The 24,658-nt window shown below is 39.0% G+C and overlaps 1 protein-coding gene across 2 annotated transcripts in view; it reads right to left on the reverse strand.

The window, feature by feature from the left end:
- Nucleotides 1–5,307: 5,307 nt before the first annotated feature.
- CDK14 (cyclin dependent kinase 14) overlaps nucleotides 5,308–24,658 on the reverse strand; it is a 600,063-nt gene continuing 580,712 nt past the window's right edge. Inside the window, exons 15-16 of one of the 2 annotated variants that reach the window (XR_014021222.1) lie at nucleotides 20,711–20,763; nucleotides 5,308–8,725 (exon numbers count right to left, since the gene is read on the reverse strand). The gene's annotated coding sequence lies outside the window, so the exon portion shown is untranslated. The remainder of the gene's footprint in view (nucleotides 8,726–20,710; nucleotides 20,764–24,658) is intronic. The other variant, XM_081287662.1, reaches the window with a different exon arrangement.

Genomic DNA, 24,658 nt, shown 5'->3' on the forward strand with positions numbered 1-24,658 from the left:
CACTTTGAGTTGACTTTTGTGCATGGCGAGAGGAGGGGATTCAGTTTCATTTTGTTGCATATGGATTTCCAGTTTTCCCAACACCATTTGTTGAAGATGCTATCCTTTCTCCATTGCATGTTTTTAGCTCCTTTATCAAATATAAGATAGTTGTAGCTTTGTGGTTTAGTCTCTGTGTCCTCTATTCTGTACCATTGGTCCACCCGCCTGTTCTGGTACCAGTACCATGCTGTTTTTATTACTATTGCTCTGTAATATAGTTTGAAATCTGGTATCGCTATACCACCTGATTCACACTTCCTGCTTAGAATTGCTTTTGCTATTCTGGGTCTTTTATTTTTCCATATGAATTTCATGATTGCTTTATCTATTTCTACAAGAAATGCCATTGGGATTTTGATTGGCATTGCATTGAACCTATAGAGAACTTTTGGTAATATCGCCATTTTGATGATGTTAGTTCTGCCTATCCAGGGAGAAACTGTTTTAAGGGGGAGTTCTGGAATGTTTTGCAATAGAGATGGTTTTCAGGTTTTGAAAGTATGAACAGGAATTTGTCTGCTAGAAAAATGGGAAAGGACATTCCAGCCAGAGAGAACACCAACATGAGGATGTCTGGAATACCCAGGGTCATGGAAGAGTTCTAGTGGCATGGGTGGAGGGTGTACTCATGGAGAGATGGGAGACGGGGCGGGAAAGGGAAGGGTCTAGAGGTAATGGTGTTGCTGAGAAACTGGTTCTCAAACACAAGATGACAACCCCCCTGCTCTCAAACCAACAAACAAGACAAACAAAAACAAATTGATTGTAGAGTTTACCAATTTCTGGTTGTAAACACCCCCATCTGATCTCAAGTTATCAATGATTTAAGAACTGACTCACAAAAGTCCCTAAATATTTAATAACTGATTCCTGGGGACCAGTACCAGGTGGTTTCAGCAATCCACTGACAAAAAGCTACTTTTAATTACAAGAAATAGTCTAAAAAGTGTTTCCCTTCCCTCAGCATGGATCTGCCTCACATTGAGATGAGGACTCATCCTGTAAGTTTTGAGTGAAGTGGGCCAGAGGAACTCATAAGAGACCTCAAAACTCATTGGAGCTAATTCTCAGATTCCTAATACCCATCGGTATTGCCCTGAGACCAAGGTAAGGGAGACATCTGTTTTGAAACCCTTGCTTAAAGGACAGGGCTCTGACCACCTGCAGGCCTGGCCGTTTCCCATAGAAGGACCAATCCATGGCACCATGGCCCAAAGAAACATATCCCCCCACCCCACTCTGCTCCATGTACTCCAGGTGTCTGGAACCCAGGAATCCTCTCTGCTAATGCAATCCTGCCTGGCCCAGCCTCCCTGAGGGTATTTAACCTTATCACCAAAGGCTGGTCCAGGAGAGGCTATTTGCTGAAGGCATGGATAAAGTGGGATGCAGAGACTGGGATATCCACCCTTCCAACTTAGTGCCCCTCACATTGCAGATGGTGCTGGAGGTGAGAAGCAAAAAGAGCAGATCTCAGGCCTAACTGACTGTCTTCATTCTGCCATATTTTGGTGAAAAACTCTTTTGAGTCCAAGAATTCCAAGCCCAAACTTGGTCATCTTGGTCATTATGAAGGTATGTGTGTGTGTGTGTGTGTGTGTGTGTGAGAGAGAGAGAGAGAGAGAGAGAGAGAGAGAGAGAGAGAGAGAAGGATATATATCCTTCTCTCTCTCTCTCATATCTTCATCATATATATATGTATATACATATATATATATATATTTGTGTGTGTGTGTGTGTGTGTGTGTAAGTTCTATACTTACTCTTTTCCTGGCAGATGTTAGTGGTGGCCTTTGCCTACCCCATTACCAGGGCTGAATTCTAAAAAAAGAAGATATGCAAACTACAACCCCAGGTTAGTTCCTGCCCACTGCATTTTATATGTCATCTGTGTTAGGAATGGTCTTTATATTTTTAAATAGTTTTTAAAAATCAAAAGAGAGACAATATTTGATCATGTGAAAGTTCTATGAAACCAATTTCACTATGACAAATTGTTTTATTGGAACACATCCGTGCTCATTTCGTCTATGGATTGTGCTCATTCATCTATGGGTTGCCATCCTGTTTGTACTAGGATGGCAAAGTGCATAGTTGTGACAGAGATCAATCATATGGCCTGGAGAGGGAAAAGTGAGCACTACCGGTCCCTTACAGAGAGCCTGGCAGCTGTCACCCTGAAGTAGGAGACAGGCAGGAGGAAGGGGAGAGTGTAGCTGTTCCCACACTGGCTGCATCAGAGAGTCACGTGTGAGGTTCCCCAAACAGACCAGGGCCAGATCCCCTCCCTTGAGAATCACCAGTGCCAGGTCCCCTCTTTTGGTATTCTTACAATGAATTTGTCTGGGGTGGAGGCATTTTGAAAACTTCCCAGTGATTCAAATACAAGTCGGGACTGAGAGCCGTTGGACTAAGGGAATGGATGCAGGAGGGTCGGAATTTCCTAAATATTAAGCAAGATAATCACAAGACTTTCCCCAAGGAGCCTGCTTTTCCCCAAGGATCTTAGTGGATCATATGCTTTCTTTGGGGGAAGCAAGGTACCTGTTACTACAGTTGGTTAAAGAAGGAGAGAGGGAAAAGAGATTGTTTCTCCCTGTTGTATGATTTATAAAGCTCGGTTTTATTTCAACCTCTCTATACCCTCAAACTGCTGCTTCAGATGTGTCCCTGGACTTCCTTGGTATTGTCTGTTATCTGTCCGGCAGGCACACCTTGGGTTGCGTATCACACGCCTTTTCAGGAACCCCTGCTGGTTCATTTCTCAGGATACACCCCAACAGGGAACCCTTACCCCATCTTTGCTATGTGCCCTCCAATAATTATTGGTGGTCTTGCAGGGAAGGAGAAAAAAGACAACTCTATCAGAATCCCATTCTCTACTAGCACAGTTAGCACCATTGGCAGAGGATGCTCCAGGGCTGCAAGTGCGCTCTGAGCTATTATTGTGCCTGGCTCTCTCGCAGCATGACTCAACGCAGACAATATAGCACACCGAGAGCATGGGGGATGAACGGTAAATACGAGGCCTTGGATTTTTTTTAATCTTGTCAGTTTTCCCCTGATTTGTGTCCTTTATCCTAGCCCCCTGTGCTATATAAGCTTCTCAAAGCTAATGCCCATAACGCCACCACCCACTGGTAGCAGCAGGCTGCTGGGCCACTGTGGGGTTCTCATTGCAGAGACTTACAATGCCCACCATTATGCAGCGACTGTACGTGTTAACCCAGTGGCACAAGGTTGCTCCAACACCTTCCCCTCTGGTTTCTCTTTACTCTGGGGGCCAACAGCAACTACAGGAGTGCCGCCCTCCTGACTCTAACTTCTTGCCTCAGCCAGCACACGTCACACCCTCCAACCTGCCAGAGCTGGAAGAGCCCCTGCAGAAAAAGACAGAAATGTCCAGTGATTGTGGAACTTAGAGGATGCTTGACACCTTGACTGCCACATTTAGAAAGTAAAAGTATTTCTCACAGGTATTTCTTTGGCCTCATGCAGATACCACCCTGTTTCTTTTTGAATTCATGTGATTAAATCAATGGAGATGCACAGTTGAGCTCTAAAATCTGAGCTTGCTGCTGAGGCTGCAGGAGTAACTCAACAATGGGCAAATAGCTGTTTAGAAGTAAAATGGCCATTCCGTTCCCTTGAAAAGCCTCCTTGGAACAAGTCACTCTTTCTACACTTGCATAACTTTAGTCAGTTTCCAGGGTAATTTATGGCTCCCATTTAACTAAATTTGTATATTATCTCTACCTTGGCTACTGTGAAGTGCACTTCTTTTTCGTTTTAATTTTATTTACTTGTTTTAATTAGTCATGCATGACAGTAGAATGTATTTATGCACTTTGATATATCATACATTGGTAGGATATAATTTCTCATTTTTCTGAGTGTACATGTTGTAGAATCACCTTGGTCATGAAGTCATATATATATATATATATATATATATATATATATATATATACACACACACACACACACACACACACACATAAAGTAATAATACCTGTTTTGTTCTACTATCCTTCCTCTCCCCACATCTCTCTCCTCCCCTCCTTTCACTTTCCTTTACCTAATCTAAGGTAACGTTATTCTTCTCAAGTGTCTTCCCCTTATTGTGAATTAGCATCAACATATTAGAGAAAATATTTTGCCTTTGGTTTTTTGGGGGGATTGGCTTATTTCGCCTAACATAATATTCTCCAAGTCTATCCATTTACCAGGAAATGCCATAATTTCATTCTTCTTTAAAGCTGAGTAATATTCCATTGAATATATATACCACATTTTCTTTTTCCATTCATCTATTGAAGGACAGCTCGGTTGGTTCTATGGTTAAACTATTGTGAATTGGGCTGCTATGAAGTGTACATCTCTGCAGTTTCCTGTTGTGGAATTCATTGATGGTGGCAGTGACCAAAAATGCACTAGACTTTGGCACAGATGACTCAGTGATTTGGGAGGAAAAAGCAGCAGCAGCTGAGGTCTGAACTCTGAACGAGTGGTGTCTTTCATGAGCTGCTTATTAGCACTTTTAAAACACAAAATAGCCAATCTACAAATTGACTATATTTGGCATGACCATCATAAGCAATTTGTCAAATCATGGGGGTTTGTTTGGAATTGTGACAGATCTGACAAGAAGGTGATGATAGAAAAGGTAATGGTCAACCAATGTGTCCCTGTCAATCCACACGTGGGCTCCCAACATTGCCCTGCATACTCAGGTGCAGACACCCCGGGGTGTGTGTGCAGGGAAGTGTGCTAAACTCAGTAAGAGAACAGTAATGTTTCTGAGTATGTGCTTGCTAAAGCTTTGATTTGTATTCCGTGGAGGGTAACCTACTTACCTTATCTCAGGATATGTACAAAAAAATAGAGAAAAGACAATAAAAGATAAATAGGATTTGTCATTAAACAAAACCAGATAGGCTCCAGATGCATCTGAGATGGGTAGAACATATGGTGAACATCATGGAGGGGCCAGGGGAATTCCTGCAGCTCACAGATTTGTTCTGCACTGCCCCTACTCTTCTACCTAAATTTGGCATAGCAAATCAAGGAAAGGGGAGGATTTGCGAGATTCTTGGAACATTCTGATTAACTCACTCTTTCTAAACATATTGTGTGTTTGGCTCTTATTTCATTCTTTGAGAATGGTGTGTCCAAGAGCTTTAAGACAATGTTTCTTTGATGCTGTCTATGATCTTATTGGGCACTCATGAAGAAGATGTACCAAGGAGAGTATGGAGATTTTGCTATACTTTTATTCCATATCATGTTACAAGGAAACAACAGTGACAGCTGACAAACCATTACGTCCTTCATAATACAGACAAATTACAATTGGTAACAAATATGCAACATGTATTATTCCATTCTCCTTACTATGTGTCACTTTGAAGTATAATAGTTTTCTGAATGATGCTACCACATTTCTTAGGTACCAACTTCATTAGAAAGTACACATCTCAGTGCATCATACAAAAAAATAAAAATAAAAATAAAAAGATAAAAACAAATTTTTTCAAGTCCACTCCTGAACAGAGAATTTAGATTTTGTATGTCCCTCTAAAATATGCTGCTTTGGGAAGGGGAATGAGAATAGGAAATTGCTTATGTTATTTGAGATTCTTAAGTTTTTCTTTTGGTGTATGAGAAGACTGCAAGGCAGTAACATAAGTAACATACATGGTTTCTTCTGCCTACAAGCCAGTAAAGGAGATGGAAGTTATGCGCAATTATGAGCATATTCCTATGTATAGGGGGCAGGCAATAATCTGCCCCAGTATGTACAGCCTAAACATCCTCTTATATAACAAAGATTACAAACCCAGTAATATTCACAGATGAGTATCTTATATAGATGCATACCTAGGGTACTGGCTGTCATATACACACGGAGGAAAGGATACTAAGAGGCTTTGCTTTTTTTTTTTTTTTTTTTTTTTTTTTTGCAAGCCTGGAGGCTCCCCTGGAAACTTTTTAATCACTCTTGGGAGGTAGAATTATCTTCTCATCCCTGCTTCATGGATGGACAGCCACTCTGCCTTGGACCTTTTTTTTTTTTTTTTTTTTGCTGAGCATTTAAATAGGTGTTTTCATGTCCTATGTATCTTGTATTTTTAAGTCAGTCAAACTGTACCTGTAAGAAAATGGAATTTAAGTCCCCAACCTCCTTTCAGAACACTGTGTGCAGTGATGTCATGGCGATACCATCACTGTATTAAGGTATTTGTAACACTTCTTACCAGCTCTTCAAATTCAAGCTATTCCTTCATATAAAAATAATCTCACAAAACATTCCAGTGCTTTCTCAATAGTATAATAACTCTGTTAATGAACAGTCTGTATTAATTTTCATGACTGCCCTCAGACAAGGCAGGAATGAAATGCAGGGGAGGGAGAACGTGTCTGCAAATAGAAAAGGAGTGAGACAAACAGAACTTTGGATTTCGTGTATCAGTGGCAAGAATGGGGAACTCAAAACCTTCCAACTTCTGATCATCACATTTCTGTAATGACAGATTCCCCTCACACGCACACTGAGTGGTATTGTTTTACTTCCCAGAAGAAGTTGTCTATGACAAGAGCACAGATCTCTAATCACCCTAACATTCCTATTGAAGACTTCCAACAGTGAATATTTTCAAAATTCCAAGTTAGAAACTTATTAAATACTAAGATTTAATCAGCAAACTCTTAATGTAAACTTAGTAAAATATAAAAATTATGACTCTACTCCAAATGAATGACTTAAAACAAATCACAAGGAAGGCTGCTTTTCATTAAATGTCAACTTTTCTCCCCATATTTCCATTAAGAAATCCTAATTTTAAGTATACTTTAAATTGAAATACTTCTAAAGACTTCTGGTGAGTTGGAATGAATGAAAGAGGAATGAAAAGGATTCCTAGGTAGCAAACAGAAAAACACTCTAGCTTTGGGTGTCTTTTGCTCTCTTTCAAACCAATCCGTAAATAATTCTTTGCTTGGCATTTGTAAGTTTAAAAGAAGGCTACATTTGGATGAGTTATGACCCTTGACATATCTACTTGCACCTTACTCCAGAGATAATACCATGTTAGGGTTTAGGAATGCTGAGTCCACTTCCGTAGAGATTTCGGGTTTGACTGTAGAAATGCTTTTCTCTCACCCAACTCTCAGGAAGCCCTTGTCTATTTGGATCATAATTCCTATTTTGATTCTAAAAATGTGTGACACATTTCAAGCTTGTAGTTTCTCCTTCCTTCTGACTAACAGGAAAATGTAAAACAATGTATGTGGAGGTATTTTCATGGGAATTTGCTTAGAGGAGCTAAGTTCATGCTTTAGATGAAGTTTAACTGCCCTGTGGCCTCAGTATTAATAGGATTCAGCAGGAAGGCCCACCCCATGTGAGCTGGCCTGCCATCAGGAGAACCCCTCCATATCAGAGCACTTTGTACCCTGAGCACTTTTTCCCCAGGCTCACCTTCATCCTCCAAGGTCCTCAACTCCTTAAATAAGGGAAGTGAAGCCTTTCTTTCTTTTCTTTTTTTCCCCCCATTTTCACCTTTAAAGCAAGAATCCTGCATTGTTTCTAAAACCTGCATTTGAACAGTTATTCCAGGAGCCTGTTTAAAGTCAGGTACCCTACGATGCCTTTCAATCAGCTTGGAATGTTTTTTAAAAATGTAAGTCAAAGGTGCATTGCTGTAACTGAGCAAACTTTTGACTCTGGGTAATTCTGTAATTTGCTTTGCAAGTGTTCATTAACCAAGACTGCTTTCAGGGCCCATCCATACAGCCTTTTGCATCCAAGTTTTAAACATTCTGTTCCTCATTATTTTCTCCATTTAGAAGATACAAAGTGTAACAGAATGGATGGGGGAAAAATGAGATGTTGACAAGACCCAGGACACATGTAAAAAGTTACCACAATTTCTAGAGGTTGAAAAATAAGCAATTTCCCTTAACTTCCTTCTAAATGCTTGGAACTTGCTGGCTTCATCTTCAACCTGCTTGGAAAACAGTCACGTTACGTGGCTTGAAAATGCTAAGCAGATCCAGTATCCTATACAAATGCACAGTTATTTCCAAAGGGGGAAAAAAAACCACACACATTTGCAAACATCCTCAAAAGGTGAGCGACAGGTGGGGTCCCACAGTCTGGGACCATGCTGTCTAGTCAGTCAGTGAACAGGGGTTTGCTTTAGCGAAAAATGTCCTTCCTAGTGGTTGCAAAATGTGCACTGCTCTCAAAGAAAACACACATTGTTTTATGCCACTGTGTGGCTTTCAAGTACAGACATTACTGAAGAAGTGTGAACGCCAAATGTGTTGTCTTAATGTATTTAAGACATGGCTGGTGAAAGCATAAAAACCTTTACAGAGATGCTGGGCTGCAGAGGGAAATCAAACAAAATCAAACACAAAAGACTGAAAAGAATACATGCCATGTATCAGGAAGCCAAGCTTAATCTTCACATAGTTCTTGGAAATCACAAGGTATCCAAATGCGTGCAAGGTTTTAAATAAATTGCAGAGAAAACAGGGTCTTGCCAGCTTCAATTTTCTCGTAAGTGAAATCCACTGCAGGGAGCGAAAGGAAACTGATCCATGATTCCCTTCACATTATTGGCCACTTCATTAATGTTTTTTTTTTTTTTCTTCCCAGATTGATGACAACTTAATCCTGGGAGGAGGAAGAGAGAAAATTGTTTTATATATATATATATAAAAAACTTACTTCATTCATTTTTCCTAAATTACACAAGACATCAAAATTGGTCAGGCCACAGTGAGCTCACCAGGGTTTTTCACAGCCACCCCAAGCACATATATTTGAGGTAGAATAGTTTCCTTAACCAAAAAAATTCTAATATAATAAACAAATGTTCTGATTGCATTTTCTTCCCTTAAAAAAGAATTTAACTCCATGAATTTAAGTGGTCTAACTTCCTTTAGATTACTTAAGAAACAGAAACTCAACATATTTCCTTTCCCAAATCATTAGTAGTACCACTGGTCTTAATTAAGGCCCTGTAGCATCATATACACCATTAAAAGGACATAACATTATGTTCACTTTTATGAACATGAAATAGAAAAATGGATCACATACATGCTTTTAAAACAAATCAGCTGGATAGAATTCCTGAGCTGCCTACTACCTGTTACTTTGGTCTCAGTAGAATGAGAAGTGACCAGCGTGACCTGAGCTGGCAGACCCAACATCCTGCACAGGATGGTACCTTTCTCATGACGTCTGCCTAAAACTTGATAACTACTTGCAGGTGATTGGTTCAGGAAGCAAGAAGGAAATGTTCCCTGAGTTTTTCTCTACCCTTCATTTTAGCCCTTAAACATCTTTGTTGAATCTCTAGGATGGGAAAAGAACATCTGGCCAGGTTAGGGTGAGAATCCCGGGTTCACATCACACAGCCTTAAGAATTGAGTCATCAGCTCCACTGTGTCTCAGAACCCACCCACCAGGTTTAAAAGCTAGTTCCTGGTCACTGAGTCCTGGCCAGGCCTGCCTGTCTCCATCTACATGGCCATGCTGTCATCCTCCCTGACACAGAGGCAACCTGGGAGAGAGTCTAATCTCACAGGTTTTGACCTTGTTTGGAGACTTCATAGTGCAGGTGCCCTGCTGTTCCTCCAGTGGCCGCACCAATAAGGGCACCCTCCTGCATGGCAGTAACCTGGCAATATCTTGACCAAGAAAGTCAAAAGTTTCACTCGTACATTAAGAGCCAGCAAAACAGCATATCCCTACCCTCACTCATTTCTCCCACTTATCATGATAATTTTTCAGAAGGATAACCTTCCTTTTTTTATTGAGATGAAATTCATACAACATAAAATTAACCATTTTGAAGTGTATAATTTAGTGACATTTTGTACACTCACAATGTTGTACAACCATTGTTCCTTTCTAGTTCCAAAACATTTTCATCACTCCCAAAGGAGACTCCATATTGTTTAAGCAGTCATTCCCCAGTCTTCCTTTACCCCATTGCCTGGAAACCACTAACCATCTTTCTGCCTTTATGGATTTACCTATTCTGGATATTTTATATAAATGGAATCATAGAATATGTGACCTGGCTGCTTTCACTTAGCATAACATTTTTGAAGTTCATTCATATTGTAGTATGTATCAGTTCTGCATTATTTTATATGGCTGAATAACATTGTGTGGATAGACCACATTTTTTCATTCATTCATCAGTTAATGTATATTGGATTGTATCACTTTTTGGCCATTGTGAATAGTGATGCTATGAACATTCAAGTACAAATGTCTGTTCCAATGCCTAGTTCCAATTCTTTGGGGGATATACCTAGGAGTGGAATTTCTTGGTCATATGGCAATTCCATTTTAACTTTTTGATAAACTGCCAAACTGTTTTAAAACTGTTTTCCACATTCACTGCACCATTTTACATTGCTATCAGCAATGCAGAAGGGTTCCAATTTCTCCACACCCTTGCCAATCCTTGTTGTTTTCTGCTTTGTTTTGTTTTTAAAATTATAGCCATCCTAGTGTCATGAACTGGTTTGCATTTCATTTGCATTGATTTACATTTCTCTAATGACTAGTGATATTGAACATCTTTTTATGTGGTTATTTATTTATTTATTTTTTGCCATATAAGTGAGTATCTGTTTTGGATAAACATCTATTCAAGTCTTGCTCTTTTTAAAATCAGATTGTTTGTCTTTTTGTTGAGTTGTAGGTGTTCTTTATGTGTTTTGGATATTAATCCCTTATCACGTATATGATTTGCAGATATTGTCTCCTATTCAATGGCCTGCCTTTTCTGTTGATTTTGTCCTTTGATGCCCAGAAATTTTAATTTCAAAGTCCATTTTATAAATTTTTTTCTTTGTTGTTTGTACTTTTGGTGCCATATCTAAAAACTCATTGTGAAATTAAAGGTTATAAAGATTTACCCCTATATTTTCTTCTATGATTCTTAATAGTTTGGGCCCTTACATTTAGATCTTTACTCCATTTTGAGTTATTTTTTGCATATGGTGTGAGGCAGGGACAACCTTCTATTCCTGAGAGTTCTGTATGAATAGTGACTGTATCAGTAAACAAAAGCCTTTCTCTTTGGTTTCTGAGAGAGGCCTGGGTATGAATGGAAACCATATACAAGCCCTTTGCTATCATTAAATCCAAACTTCTCAGTTGTTATCTCAAATGCTTGCTGTTTTGTGGACATTTCTTTATGTGGCTCACTTGGACATCCCTCACCCCTGCCTGGTTGCCCAGATATGCTTTTTTCAAGTCATTTCTTTCTTTCAGTTTCTTTTTTTCAGTTTTTCAGTTTTCTTGAGGGCGGTACTGCAAATCGAACTCGGGGTGCTTAACCACCGAGTCACATTCCTACTCCCTTTTATTTTTTTTATTTTGAGACAGGGTCTCAGCAAGTTGCCTCATTAAGTTGATGAGGCTGGCTTTGAACTTGTGATCCTTCTGCCTCAGCCTCCTGAGTTGCTGGGATTACAGGCGTGTGCCATTGAAACTGTCTATCAAGTCTTAAAGAATCTACCACTGTAGAAAATAATTCCATGGAACAACCATCTCACCCTTGTTCTCCCAGGGAAATGGAGAACATTTACCCTTCCTGTACCTGCTGCTCCCATATTAGCACACATTCTGATTAGGCCCTATCTTTCTTGAGGCCAATGACATCAAGGAGAGAGAGCACTTGGCCCCACAGTATTTCAGGTCCACTGGTCAATAGACACTTTATCCAGTTCCAACCCCACTACCAATCTCGACACATTTTATTCAGAAGATGACAAAAACGTCCTTTTCCTTCTGTGTTACTTAAGCAGAAGGCTGCCTAACCCAGACATCTACTCTCTAGGCATAGAGTTCCTACAACAACACCCAAATGACAGGTTTGGTGTCATTTAATTTGGTGTCAAATAATCAACACAATGGAGAACTGGTGCCCAATTGACCTCTTGAACCAGGACTTGGTTTAGTCCCTTCCAAGACACTTCCTCTCAAGAAGCAGTAAGAGGGCAGATGGCATCTTTAGGTTCTTAAGTTTAGGTTCTTTTTGATTTTGTTGGCCTATGTGTCCTAGATCGCAGCTCAGGCTTGGCTTAAGCACTCAATAACTAGTTGTTGAACGAACAGGAAGGGGAAAAGGTAGAATCTGAAAATATGGAAGTGGAAGATGTTCTCAGACTTGGAGTTAGTTCCTTCATGGTGCCTTTACTGAGGGTGAGCACCATGTTTCTGTTCCTGCGTGTTGCTGAAATTGCTCATACAAAGCAGCTATTTATTGTAGCAACAGTGTCCAGTGACAGTGTTGGGTACAGAGCAGGCCATCCATAGATGACACGCCACCAGTGGAGAATGGTGGATAAGATTGACACTTTCCTGTAGGCCACACTTCTTTGTGGTTGTTGTTTTTTTACTCTAATGTTCTGTTTGAAAGAAATGATTAGATTTCCAATATATTTGATTTCATGTAATAGTAAACTATGCTGTCACCATAGTCAATACCATGTTATTATCTGTTGGATTGATTTAGGACTGTTTTTTGCTACCAATGATATTCGCACTTGCCTTCTTCCTGATTCTTTTGAGTACATATATATTGGGTTAACTAATGGCTAACTTAGGGTGAAAGCAGAATTGGATAATAAAGGATAATAGATAATAACAGTAATTGGATAACAAACAGTGACTGCAATGATTATGGTAAGTCCATTACTTAGGTTTGGTTCTGACATTAATGGAAGAAACCAATAATAAGAAAATAAAGGAGGTGCCAACCAGAGTAAGACTGCTATCTCTGTGAGATGACTGAATAGACCACATTGTGCCACCTACCCTGCCTAATACTGTTCACCAGAGCATGGGATGTCCCTCATCCTTTCTAGGGCAGCATCAGCTTCAATTTTTGATGAACACATATGAGGTAGATCAGTTTATTGCTAGAAAAAGTATTTTTAAAATGTAAATGTAATTATGCATTTGATGGGTAGGGAATTAGGTGGAAGGAAAGAAGTTATACTATTATCACAGGGAGGTAAAATACATCAGGGTAAATCTTTCCTTTATGTTTGATTGATAATTAAAATACATTGCCTGCACAATACAAATGAACAGTGACTATGAATTATAAGCTTAACTATGTGCACATACACTCATAGGTATATGATCATAAGATTAATGGATGCCATTTTTATCTTGCTTTCAGCTTTTACAATGTTCTTTCTCTAGAAATGAATGTTTTAAACCCGAAATTGGATTCGATTGATAAAATCCTTATTCAGAAATATCTACATAGAGCTTCTCAGCTATAAATATTAATTAATTGGATTGCTGGTACCCATAATGCAACTTTGTTCTGACCCATGTGCCCTATGAACTAGATATTTTTTGGATTCAATTTTCTTAAAACCAACTGTCAGCATCATGTGATGGAGGAGATGAAAAATGAAAATGAGCAGTCCCGCTGTGCAGGTGGGTGACCTGTGGGAGACAGTCTGCCTGGTAGGATTTTTACACGAACCATCAGACACAGACCAATTGATTAGATCATCTCATACCCGCCACCAACTAGGCTCAAGAGACTAATTAGAGAGAGTACTGCCTGCGCAGGCACCCCATTGACACCTAATTTGCTCAGCCAAAGCCTTTGGGGAAAATGTATTATCTCTGCAGCTGCACTTCATGCATTTCTGATTTGAGGCACAAGCAAGGAGTGCTTCATCACTCTTTTGAGCAAACTGAATGTAGAAGCCCTTAAGTGCTAAATGCAAGCAAACAGACCCAAATTAAAAATGGGCCAGGCTCTTTCTAATTCCCTCTGTGTGCCCTGATAAGTCTTTGTGTGTACACACATACACACACACACACACACACCTACACAAATGAGTGCGCGCATACACACACACACACACACACACACACACACACACACAGAATTAACATACCAGAGGGACACCAGAGCCAAGGACCCAGCTCAGGGCGCTCCAGCATGATCAGATGCCTGTTTTGCGCTGGCCTGTTTACCCTTGCCAAGGGATTGTGTTTATTTTATTTATTTATTTTTGCTGCTCACTACCCCTCCTCAAAGTATTCTTTTTTTCTACAGGAAGACTCTGGCACATTCCCTCCTCTAAGACTCACTGGAGAGAAGTGATTATTTTGATTCCAAATTAAAACAACTGTAGGGTTTCCTTTCCTTGCCTAATTTGTGAACAGGATATTCTTCAGGATGCATGTGAAGCTGTAGGGTAATCTGCTCCTTTCTATTGCAGAGACTTCTTTGTAAAGAAGGAAGAAACACAATTTGAGAGAAAGGAAGCTTCCTCACAGCAGCACATGTGGTTTAGAATTATAAAACTATTAGGTTCTCCTCTAGAAATAAGTGAATATCACTTGACCAAGTTTAGCTTTATCTGCTTCTGTCTACAGTAAAACTAATTCTTACCCTTTCTCAAATGTAGAATTCAAAATACTGGTACATAGGAGGCATTTACATACAGGTATGTAGTTAATTACATGCTTTAAAAAAATAAATATTCCAAGTAATGTGGAAAAATTATGATGGCTTCATGCCAAATCTAGAGGATATGGGGAATGAATTTCCATAGTGCTAGAATAAAAGAAAAATCAAAATTTGCTGAGGATTTGCCATGCTGGTATTCTGTAGAGGACATACTGATTTTGTGCCTTTCCACTCACATGTTGGATGAATTAGTTTACCCAGGTGTTCTGGTAAATTAAAATTTTGTTTTGTAATCTTTCACATTTACTCTCTTCTTAAGAATCCAATGAAGAATTTTAAAAACTCATTTTAGCAGTTTGCTTTTAAACCCAGCATTCAAAATTGGATTTATTTGGGCACCAGACAGATAGTGCCCAGCAGGCAGCAGGGTCAGTGTCTTTCTGAGGGTATGTGGAGAGTGGTTGTAGGACAGATATTTGAAAATAGTTAGCAAATCAGGGTCTTGATTAAAATACAACTCTGTAGAACTTAATCTGATTTTGACGAGAGCAGAAAGTCCAGAATGCTCCCCTCTCCTAAGTATAGTATCAACCAGGTTTCACATGAAAAGTGTTCAGAAAACAAACACCCCTACAAGGCTCTGACACTTTGAGCTGTTCTGCTTAGAATACCAAGAAAAATAAACAAAACATTTTTTTGTGTGTGTCATTCATCTTTGGGTTCAGTTTGCTACTGTAGAAAAAGAAAGTTTGCAGATAAGTGCCATAAGTAAGCCATAAGTGCCTAGCCAAGTGCAAATATTAATAAGTCATAATCAACTTTTATACTGTAGATTTTATATCCATGTTGGACTCAAAATGGTAAGTTTTAGACTTCTCAGTGAATTCACAAAATCTGAGGTCAGCTTAACTTCATAATTTTTTGAGTGAGGTTGTTAGAATGTGGCTAACGAACATCTGAATCACTGTTTTTCAATTTCTCTGAAACTACTCTGAGGCTCCTGGGGGGGGGTGGAAGGAAGTGGCATGAAACAGAAGGAAGTAGAAAATTAGTAAGACCCACTTCTGTAAGTTATTTCTGATTTATGTAATCATGCTTCTTCTCTCCAAAAGAGAGCACATCTTTGAGACCAGCAAGATAATATTAATTAAAACGAACACAGAGACAGACAGGCTTTGTTTTAGGCTTAACAGAAGGTCCATCATTCAAAATGGCCCAAATCCTTTAAGTTGAAAGCTGTTTGGTAACATCCATATGGATGCACAATGAGCTAATTGCAGCAACTCTGCACATTTTAAGCTTTATGCCAAAGTGGTGATTTTAATTAAAATTTTTCAGGCAAAGCTGTAAGTCTAACATTGCAAAACAAAGCATTTTTTACATGAGGAGATGGACTTAACATATCATTTTAATAATCTTCATTATCAACAAACATTTATTGAAATCCTCATTAAAGACCAGGCATTATAGGATGTGTAATTAGCCTACATTTAAAAGAATGCTCTATTTTAATGGTGAGTCTATTGATTACATCAGATTTATGCAAAGGTAAAACACTGGTCATATTTCAGACAAATACAGACAAAAAGAAAGCAACCCTGAGACTATTTACCTCAATGAATGCCAAGAAGGTGTGAGGAAATTCCTGATCTAGGTCTTCTCAGAACCACCAAGGCACATTTAATCTTTCTTGAAAAAAATCATATATACAGTGATTTTTTTCTAAATAATTCAATTTGTTCTAATAGTTATACATGATAGTAGAATGCATTTTGACACATCATACATAGATGGAGTATAACTTCTCATTCTTTTGGTTGTGCATGATGCAGAATTATACCAGTCATGTAATCATATATGCACACAGGGTCATAATGTCAAATTCATTCCACTACCCTTCCTACCCCCATGCCCCCTCACCTCCCTTCACTCTCCTCTGTCTAATCCGAAGCATCTTTATTCTACCCTAGCCAAGCCCCCTTATATAAAACTCGGCCTATGGTTCTTTGGGATTTTTTAAAAATTAAATATAAATAAAAGAAGACACATTTATATGTATATATTTATGTACATACAAAACTGGGAGGTTTAAATAGCTCATTGAAATCATTTTAATGATGTGATCTTAAAAAATTAAATATATGAATATATGTCAAGACATATGTATAAAAACTGTTTGAAATAGGTCACTGAAATCATATTAATGACAGACTTAATAGAAAAGGCTTCACCAAAGGTGGCTTATTCTTTTCAAGGATTTTACATTATTTGAAGATTTATTTGCTTAGCATACCTTTATAAGTGACTGGCTCTCAAGTGGGTATAAGTTAATTAAATAGGATTCTGACCCTTTAACCCTCCTTATATATTACAGTCCTACTAAATTATATTTAAATAAATCAAGTACAAAGTCATGTAACTCAGGACTGTGTGCATTTTTTTTTTTTTACAACTTAACACACACATCTTATACAACCACTTCTAAGTCACTAGTCAGAGAAACATGAGAGTTTATGTTGGACTTTAATTACAAGATTTCAGAAGAGATGTGACTCCATTTTGTGTTAATTCCTTTTTTCCAAAATGAAATTTGTCTGGTGTTATTGTCCAACATGTTGAAGCATAAGAAGTTTTAATGCTTAAGGTTTTGAATTCAATATATATGATCACCATCTTATTCAGTAGAAACTTGCAAAGCTAAAATATTCATTTCTATGGCATAATTAGATCCCATACAATGATGAGATATAATGATGTCAGCATAAACCAGAAGTCATTTTGGTTCATGAGAAATTTCTTTGCAATGCTTAAAGCTTTGCGGTACCAAGTAACAGCAGCCATGTGCAAGACACCCAAACACAGTTGCATGCAAGCTGCAGAGGCATGTGGTATGGTATGTGCTGTCCATCTACCCCACATGTCTCCTTTATGCTTGGTTTGGCTACAGGCTGTGTTTTGGAATTAACTGTTTTTTGTACAATTCTCCTGGGTCCTTGAGCAGCTTGCTCTTTCACCTAATATAGTAGCCTCAATCTTGACATCCAACTTCTTCCACCCATAAATTTCTAGTATTTTTATTAGTGTTTTTGTTGCATATGTGAGTGCTGTATTATTAAGTTGAATGCATTCTGAATGGTTTACCCCTCATTCTCTTTTTCCCTATATAAGCCCTATAGATTTTAGTGTAGTATTTTACTGAACATAGGCAGAAATGTGGATGTTACATTATAGCAGGAACATCTATTCTTGTGGGAACATATTCTGACATTGTTACAAAGTGACACATTGTAGACATGACTTGAACACATAATTTCCACCAGGAAATGTCTGTAGACGGTGAGGCAGATCCAGCAAGTCCCTGCTAAGGGATGCGGATCTGGACAGCCAGCTAAGCTCCCCTCCAATTGGCTGCCTCACTACAATGTCAGTGAACAACTTCTCCATCAAGAACAAATCAGTGAACCATAGAAGTGAAGGCTTTATTCACAGGTAAAGTCTTCTGGCATGCACTCCACACAAATAATAACTGGTTGTTTTAAAGTATTTTGATATTAGTTGTCCCATAACTAGATGCTATATTTCTATAATACCCAATATGAATTCTAAAAGTTGTAATTACAGAATGCTATGAATATGGTTATGAGAAATAAATCCTAGCATTTTTGTGCTCATGTGGTGTTTTTCCTTATCAAGAGGCCTCTCTCATTTATGTTAACAAAAGTGCCTGAAAAATAGGACCATAGAAGAGAACAGGTTTTATAAACCAGAAAAAAAAAGTTAAGGCTCAAATCTTTTTAGTCATTGACTAGATGTCTTCTGGAACATCAGTGATAGGAAGTCGATTATAGTAACACCCAGAGCATGCACATAGGATCCACAACCTTTATGGAAACTCAGGTGATCGACAGTCCCAGGTTGCCCAGATTGAGGGACTTCCTGAAGAGGGGGGAGCTTTGGTTTTAAAACAGAGGAAAATCAGAATGAGTTGGAAACTCTATCAGGAACAACAGGATTGTTATGGGGTGACTTCCATAGAGGCAGCAAGATTGGTACTTTATTACACGAAGTGAAAAATATGCTGACATTTCAACCTCAAAATGTGAGTCGTGAAAGTGTTACAGATGGGAAACTCCAAAAAAAACAGGTTTAGGGGTGGGAAGACAGGAACAGGACCTGCAGCCTTTTCACCTTTCAACTCACCACAGTGTGCTGGGATTTTTCATTTCTCTTCTTGGGAGGAACACAATCTTGACTCTGTGTTTTGACTTTTATTTCTTATTTATTTAAAGTCACAGTGACTCACATTCTGCTCTAATGATTAGGTTGTAGAAGTCAAGACCACCAACCATTCCTCACTGTAACTCGAGTGCATTTAACAATGTATCCATCAATTCACATGCCTTTGGTGTGCTGAGAGGAGCCGGCTAAGGCCCCCCCCCCCGCCCCCCGAATGGACCATAAATGCAGATGTTGCACAGGTCACTACAGGAAATGAGCCTGTAGGAGCAGTGATGGAGGAGCAACACCATCAACGCCCTCTCTAAATCAATTTAGGAAACATTTACTGAGCATCTATTTTTTAAACATAGCCCAGTGTTCAGGGTGGATGAGGACTAATAATAACAGGACTCATAAAGTGAGGTCCCAGTAGTGTTCTACAATTGACTTGAACTGGTTTAAGAGTTGAATTTTAAAATTGTCAGAAAATTTTGCAAGCCAGCTGATAAACCCATCAGCCAGCGTGGGAGTGTTTATACCACAACACACACAAAAACAACCCATCAGGGCTTTTCTGCTTTCTGAAGAGCTGAGAGTTGAACATTGACCAGCATGTCCTTAAAGAGCTCAAGTGTTTGGAGGGAAGATGGCCAGGACAACTAGTCAAAATGGAAAATATAAATGCTATCCTCGAGGTGCCAGCACAATGAGGAAGAGATGGGCTTTGACTAAGTAAAATCTGAATGTACAGAGAGGGACAGAGGAGGCCATCTTGCACAGCCAGGGACCGTGAGAGGCAGTGAAGGCCAGTGCCTCAGGCACGTGCCTGCATGTCATGTTGGGATATGATGCATATGGACGCAGGGAGGCTGAAAAGCAGGTGGGAAGGACAGAGAGGAGGGCCTTAAGTGCTCTGTCTGCAGTGAAGAGGTGCCTGAAGTTGTGAGCCAGGGAGTCCCAGGTTCCAACCTAAGAAAGTCACATACTTTTCACACACAGGACATTTCGAGCTGCTTCTGTGAAAGCTGTGGGTAAATATATGCCATGAAATCAGATAATGCAGTTGGTTCTCCAAATGACTCTTGCAATTGCTCACACAGTACAAGATTTTGAAACATTTAATGCTGAAATGTTTTATTCTACCCTTGAGGAAATATTCAGTGTTCAGGACGAATGATGACATAGAAACTAAGCTTCTTCCCAAGGACTGTAATTTTAAAACATAGCCCCTGGGAATAACAGACATTTTCATATGCCAGAAAGATACCCTAGGTATTTGGTGAGTAGTTTGTTCACTTGTGTCTTCACAGTTGTCTACGTGGTTAAAAGGAAAAACTATGCAAGAATAATTCCAACCTTTACTACTCTGCTGTCCTTTATAAGTCAAACACAATTTGCTGTTTTTGATTAACACACAACCTCAGACAGACTTTGTAATTGCAGTGTTTAGAGTTCTGAAATACCATCAAACCCTTTAAAGAGCAACTGCACTAAATTAGAAAATGTCGTCACTATATCACTTGACTTGATTCACTGTGGCTGCATGTCTTGGACTAGGAGTTTCAGCTCATTAAAACTGTGAAGCCTGTAATGTCTGATGAATAAGACATTCACATCAACACAGTTGGTTTCCTCCTGGTATAAAACAATCAAAGTGCCAACAGCTCAGTGGTTTAGTGGCAGAGCAAAGAACAGTGGTTGAGGCCTGGGGTCAATCCCTCACTTCCACTGGCAACAGAGCTGGGAAACACAGGGAGAGTAGCCAGCACACCCCAGGCTCCTGGGATTAAGGGATGCTTCATGCTTTTTTACTGTCCACTTGTGGCAGACTGAAACAAAAGCACCAACTGAGTTAAGTGAACTGAGCTTTTATTCTAAGAAGTGATGTAGTGCCCCTTTGCCTTGCCCCAAGTCACAATCCCACACACAATGCAGTAAGTTGAGAAGGTGAATTTTTTTTTACACACCTGTGAGAGGGGAGCACATCCCAGAAAGATCTGATTTCCTCTTCACATGGATGCTAAAGAACAAAGTCACATCTTGTCTGGGTTATGCTGTTTGTTTTCCAGTCTGTTGGCATTTAACTAGCACCCTAAGCAACTCCCACGGCTCATGTCTCTTAGTTAAGTCCTTTTCAAAAGTTCTGACTTTGCAATCCTGGTATCATTTGGAATAATAATCATAAAAAAAATCTAGGGACTTAGTTGTTTCATGTTATCATGGGGAAAAACAATCACTATAGGTCCATTTAAACATAATATTTAAATAAATTATATTTTATTTAATGCATATAAATTTAAAAAAAATCAGTCCAAGTGGCTTCAATAGCTGTTTTAGTTTTGTTTCTTTTGCAATTATTAGATTCAGTTTCTCTGTATGAGATGTCATGCGTAATGAGCCCAGGCCTGAAATACTAAAATGGAAAAGATCTTTCATTTTTTAATTACCCATATCCCAAGTTTCAGTGCTAGAGCTTGCATAATTCTCATAATCAATTATTGGGCATTTTAATCCAAATAGGATATAAAACACTTGTGACTGGATTAACAAAATAGAGCTCAAATTGTCTCTCTCAGCACTTCCTTATTTAAAAGAAATTTTAACGGGATGATTTTTTTAGGGGATTGATGTGCATTTGGTAAAATGTAAAGGAGAACATAGCAACTCTCCCCTTAGCTCTCTGTGATAGTATGGTTAGGACTGACTATGTAATACAGGTGGATGATTCAAATAAGTTAGGACACACTGTCCAGATATAGGGGAATTTCTCTGATTAATGGTGTGTATAATCAAGCAAGGAAATATTTAGAAAGACTTAGAAATCAATTAATGGCAAGAAAACTTTATGTTAGAAGAACCTCCAAGTCAAACTGCAAACTCTACAGAATCTGACAAAATACACAATCACGGTCACTGTTTGGAAAGCTATCTTGCTAAGCACTGTGCATATGCTATAAAAATTTTTCTTGGCTGTAAAGTATTTGCAACTGAAATTCAAACATATGTAGATTTATTTCTATGTACTCAAGAATTGCCTCCAAATTGAATCAATAAATATCCATTTTAGGCAACCAACTTTTATCACTTCCTTCCACTAATCTGCTGTGTCATACATAGTTGCATGTACTTTAAATATTATGATTGCCTATTTTTCCAATATTTTATTAAATTTTTAAAACAGAAAAAATGAAAGAATTACACAGTGAACATCCATGTTCTCAATATACAGACTTTATAGTTAACATACTGAAATATTTGCTTTTTTATCATATCCATCCTTCCTTGTATCCATCCTATTATTTAGATGAATTTCAAAATAAGTTGCAGATATTACTAGACTTCATCCCTAAACCTGAAGTCATTAATTAAAATTCAATATACAAATTTTGTGTGTATTACTTCATTAATGTTTAATGGTATTACAGAGGATATGTCACATTACTGTATATAGGGAAGGTCAGTTTTAGTTCAGACTCTGACTGGGAGGGGGGACCCAAAAAAACACTTTAATGGGTACTGGGGTTGTGGCTCAGTGGTAGAGCGCTCACCTGGTGTGTGTGAGGCCTTGGGTTCTATCCTCAGCACCACATAAAAATAAATAAATAAAATAAAGGCATTGTGTTCAACTACAACTTTAAAAACAAAAACAAAAACACTTTAATGTCTCCTGTTTCCTACTCTGACCAAACTCTCAGTGGGTAATACACTGAAATTACAACTGCCATAAGAAAACAGATATAGGGCACCCAGATTGTGGTAATCCTTCAGCAAACTGCATATGTTTAACAATATGCAGATTTTTCCTCAAATACAATTTCAGTTGGTTTACAGGTCTGCATTCTGTTTATAGATTCAGGGACAGTAGGTCAAGAACCTCTGGGTTATGATGTCAGGATGCTGAAGTACCGGTCAGCATTTCCACCCTCTCCCCCTTAATTCAGATCAGACCCAAGGATATAACTTTCATGAAAATTAGGTACTCGGAGAAAATTATTTTTGAACAAAGGGCAGGTTAGGTATGCCTATGTTAAGGGATAATGAGGCTTATGTGATTTCCTACACACTCCTTGAGAAATGAAAATACAACCAAACAAGCTAAACCAAAACAAACCAAACATCTCTGTCTATGGTGCAGGTTTTCTTCAAGAAAAGTGAAGCCTGGAACATTGTATATGATGAAGGTGACAGTCAACAGGGGGCGACACGTGGGCAGTGTGGGCACCTATTTAGAGGATCGCAAGAATGTGAGGAGCAGAGCAGAAAGCTTTCGTCATGAATACAATCCTTCACTCTCCTTTCTTCTCAATTAACATCATTATCAGTGATACACCAGTATTAATGAAGGATAAAAGATAAATGCAAATTAATTCTATGTTGCCCATTCTTACTAATGCTATTAAATGTCATTAATAGTCACTTTATTGGGCATGTTATCTTTAATATTTTATTGTTATGAAAATAAAAATTACCATGAGGGTTTCTTATAACTTTGCCAATGACTCTGATCTCTTGTTTTCCCCTTTAAGGTAGAAACAAGATCAGCCAGGAACTTGGGATTGTTCTGAATTTGGCCACCCATGTTCTCCCTCTCAGAAAAGATTGCAGGCACAGAATCTGAGGAGCCGGGAGAGTCCCCTGTGCCTCAGCTCCTCATAGCAGCCTTTCAAGACAGGTGTTTCTGTGGTCCTATAGATGAGGAATCTGAAGCTCAGAAATACAAGTTTGAGAACTACTTTCCATTCCTGCCCTAGACAAAGCTTTGTTTCAAATTTTGTCAATATTAGCATTGTTTTTCCTGACCTTCAGAAGACTTCTCACAGACTCATTTAGCTTCTATGGTCTTGCTTTGGTTCCATCCTTTCAGAGCTGTGACATGCCAGCATGTGGCCTAGAAGCCTGGCATTTGGATGAGACTGGTTAAACCTTTATCTATCTTTGTATCCTATTCCACCCAGGTGTCTGAGCCACCTGTGCCCTGCTAGAAAACCACCACCTCTAGTTCCATGATGTCTCTCTGGGAGCTGACTTGGTTGCACCAAGAACCCCAAGAACTGCAAACCTCCAGGAACCAGATCAGAAGGGAAAAAGAAAGTCAGGCAGGAATCCACAATCATTTCAATCAGCATGAGGTTGCCATAGCAACCATCCCCAACTTTTCCTCTCCCTTTCTCCCATCCCCACCCCCACCCTCATCTGCTTGCTGGCTTGGGTATTCAGGCAATTTGCGTGGAATTGCTTTAGTTCTCTGATTCACACAACTTTAATTTTATACCACTTGATTTTATGCCCTTCCTTCCCTTGAGCCGAAGAGGAGACGAAGGGTTTCAAAATCAGAACATATGTAACTTTCTGACCACACTTTTCCACTTAATCAAATGCAAAAAATCCATTTCTCATTTCCATTCTGGAAACTTCACATTTTCCTTTCCCTTATCTGCCTTTCCCTCAAAACACCCCCGTCCCCCAACATACAACCACCACACACTCCTGCCATTTGAACATCCTTTATGATATTTTAAAGAAATACTTTTCAGAGAAATTCTGGTGACCCCTCCACGATTAAGCTGAAGTTAAAGTTTAAGGGAAAACTGGACTAAGCATAATGAAATCTAAACTTTTTTCAACTGACAGTCTTCCTTTAAAATAATAAGGGGGGGGGTCCCTCCTTTTACTTTTCTTTCTCTCTCTCTTTTTTTTTTTTGGATACCAAGAATTGAACCCAGAGGGACTTAACCACCTGAGCCATATCCCTAGCCCCTTTTTAATATTTTATTTAGGGACAGGCTTACTGCCTTACTTAGTTGCAGAGACAGGCTTTGAACTTGTGATCCTCCTGTCTCAGCCTACCTAGCCTCTGGGATCTCAAGCGTGCGCCACGACCCCAGCTTCTCCCTTTATTTTTAAGCACCAGGAAA

The sequence above is a fragment of the Spermophilus citellus genome, assembly GCF_964194105.1.
Source record: "Spermophilus citellus genome assembly, chromosome: 3".
Taxonomy (NCBI): domain Eukaryota; kingdom Metazoa; phylum Chordata; class Mammalia; order Rodentia; family Sciuridae; genus Spermophilus; species Spermophilus citellus.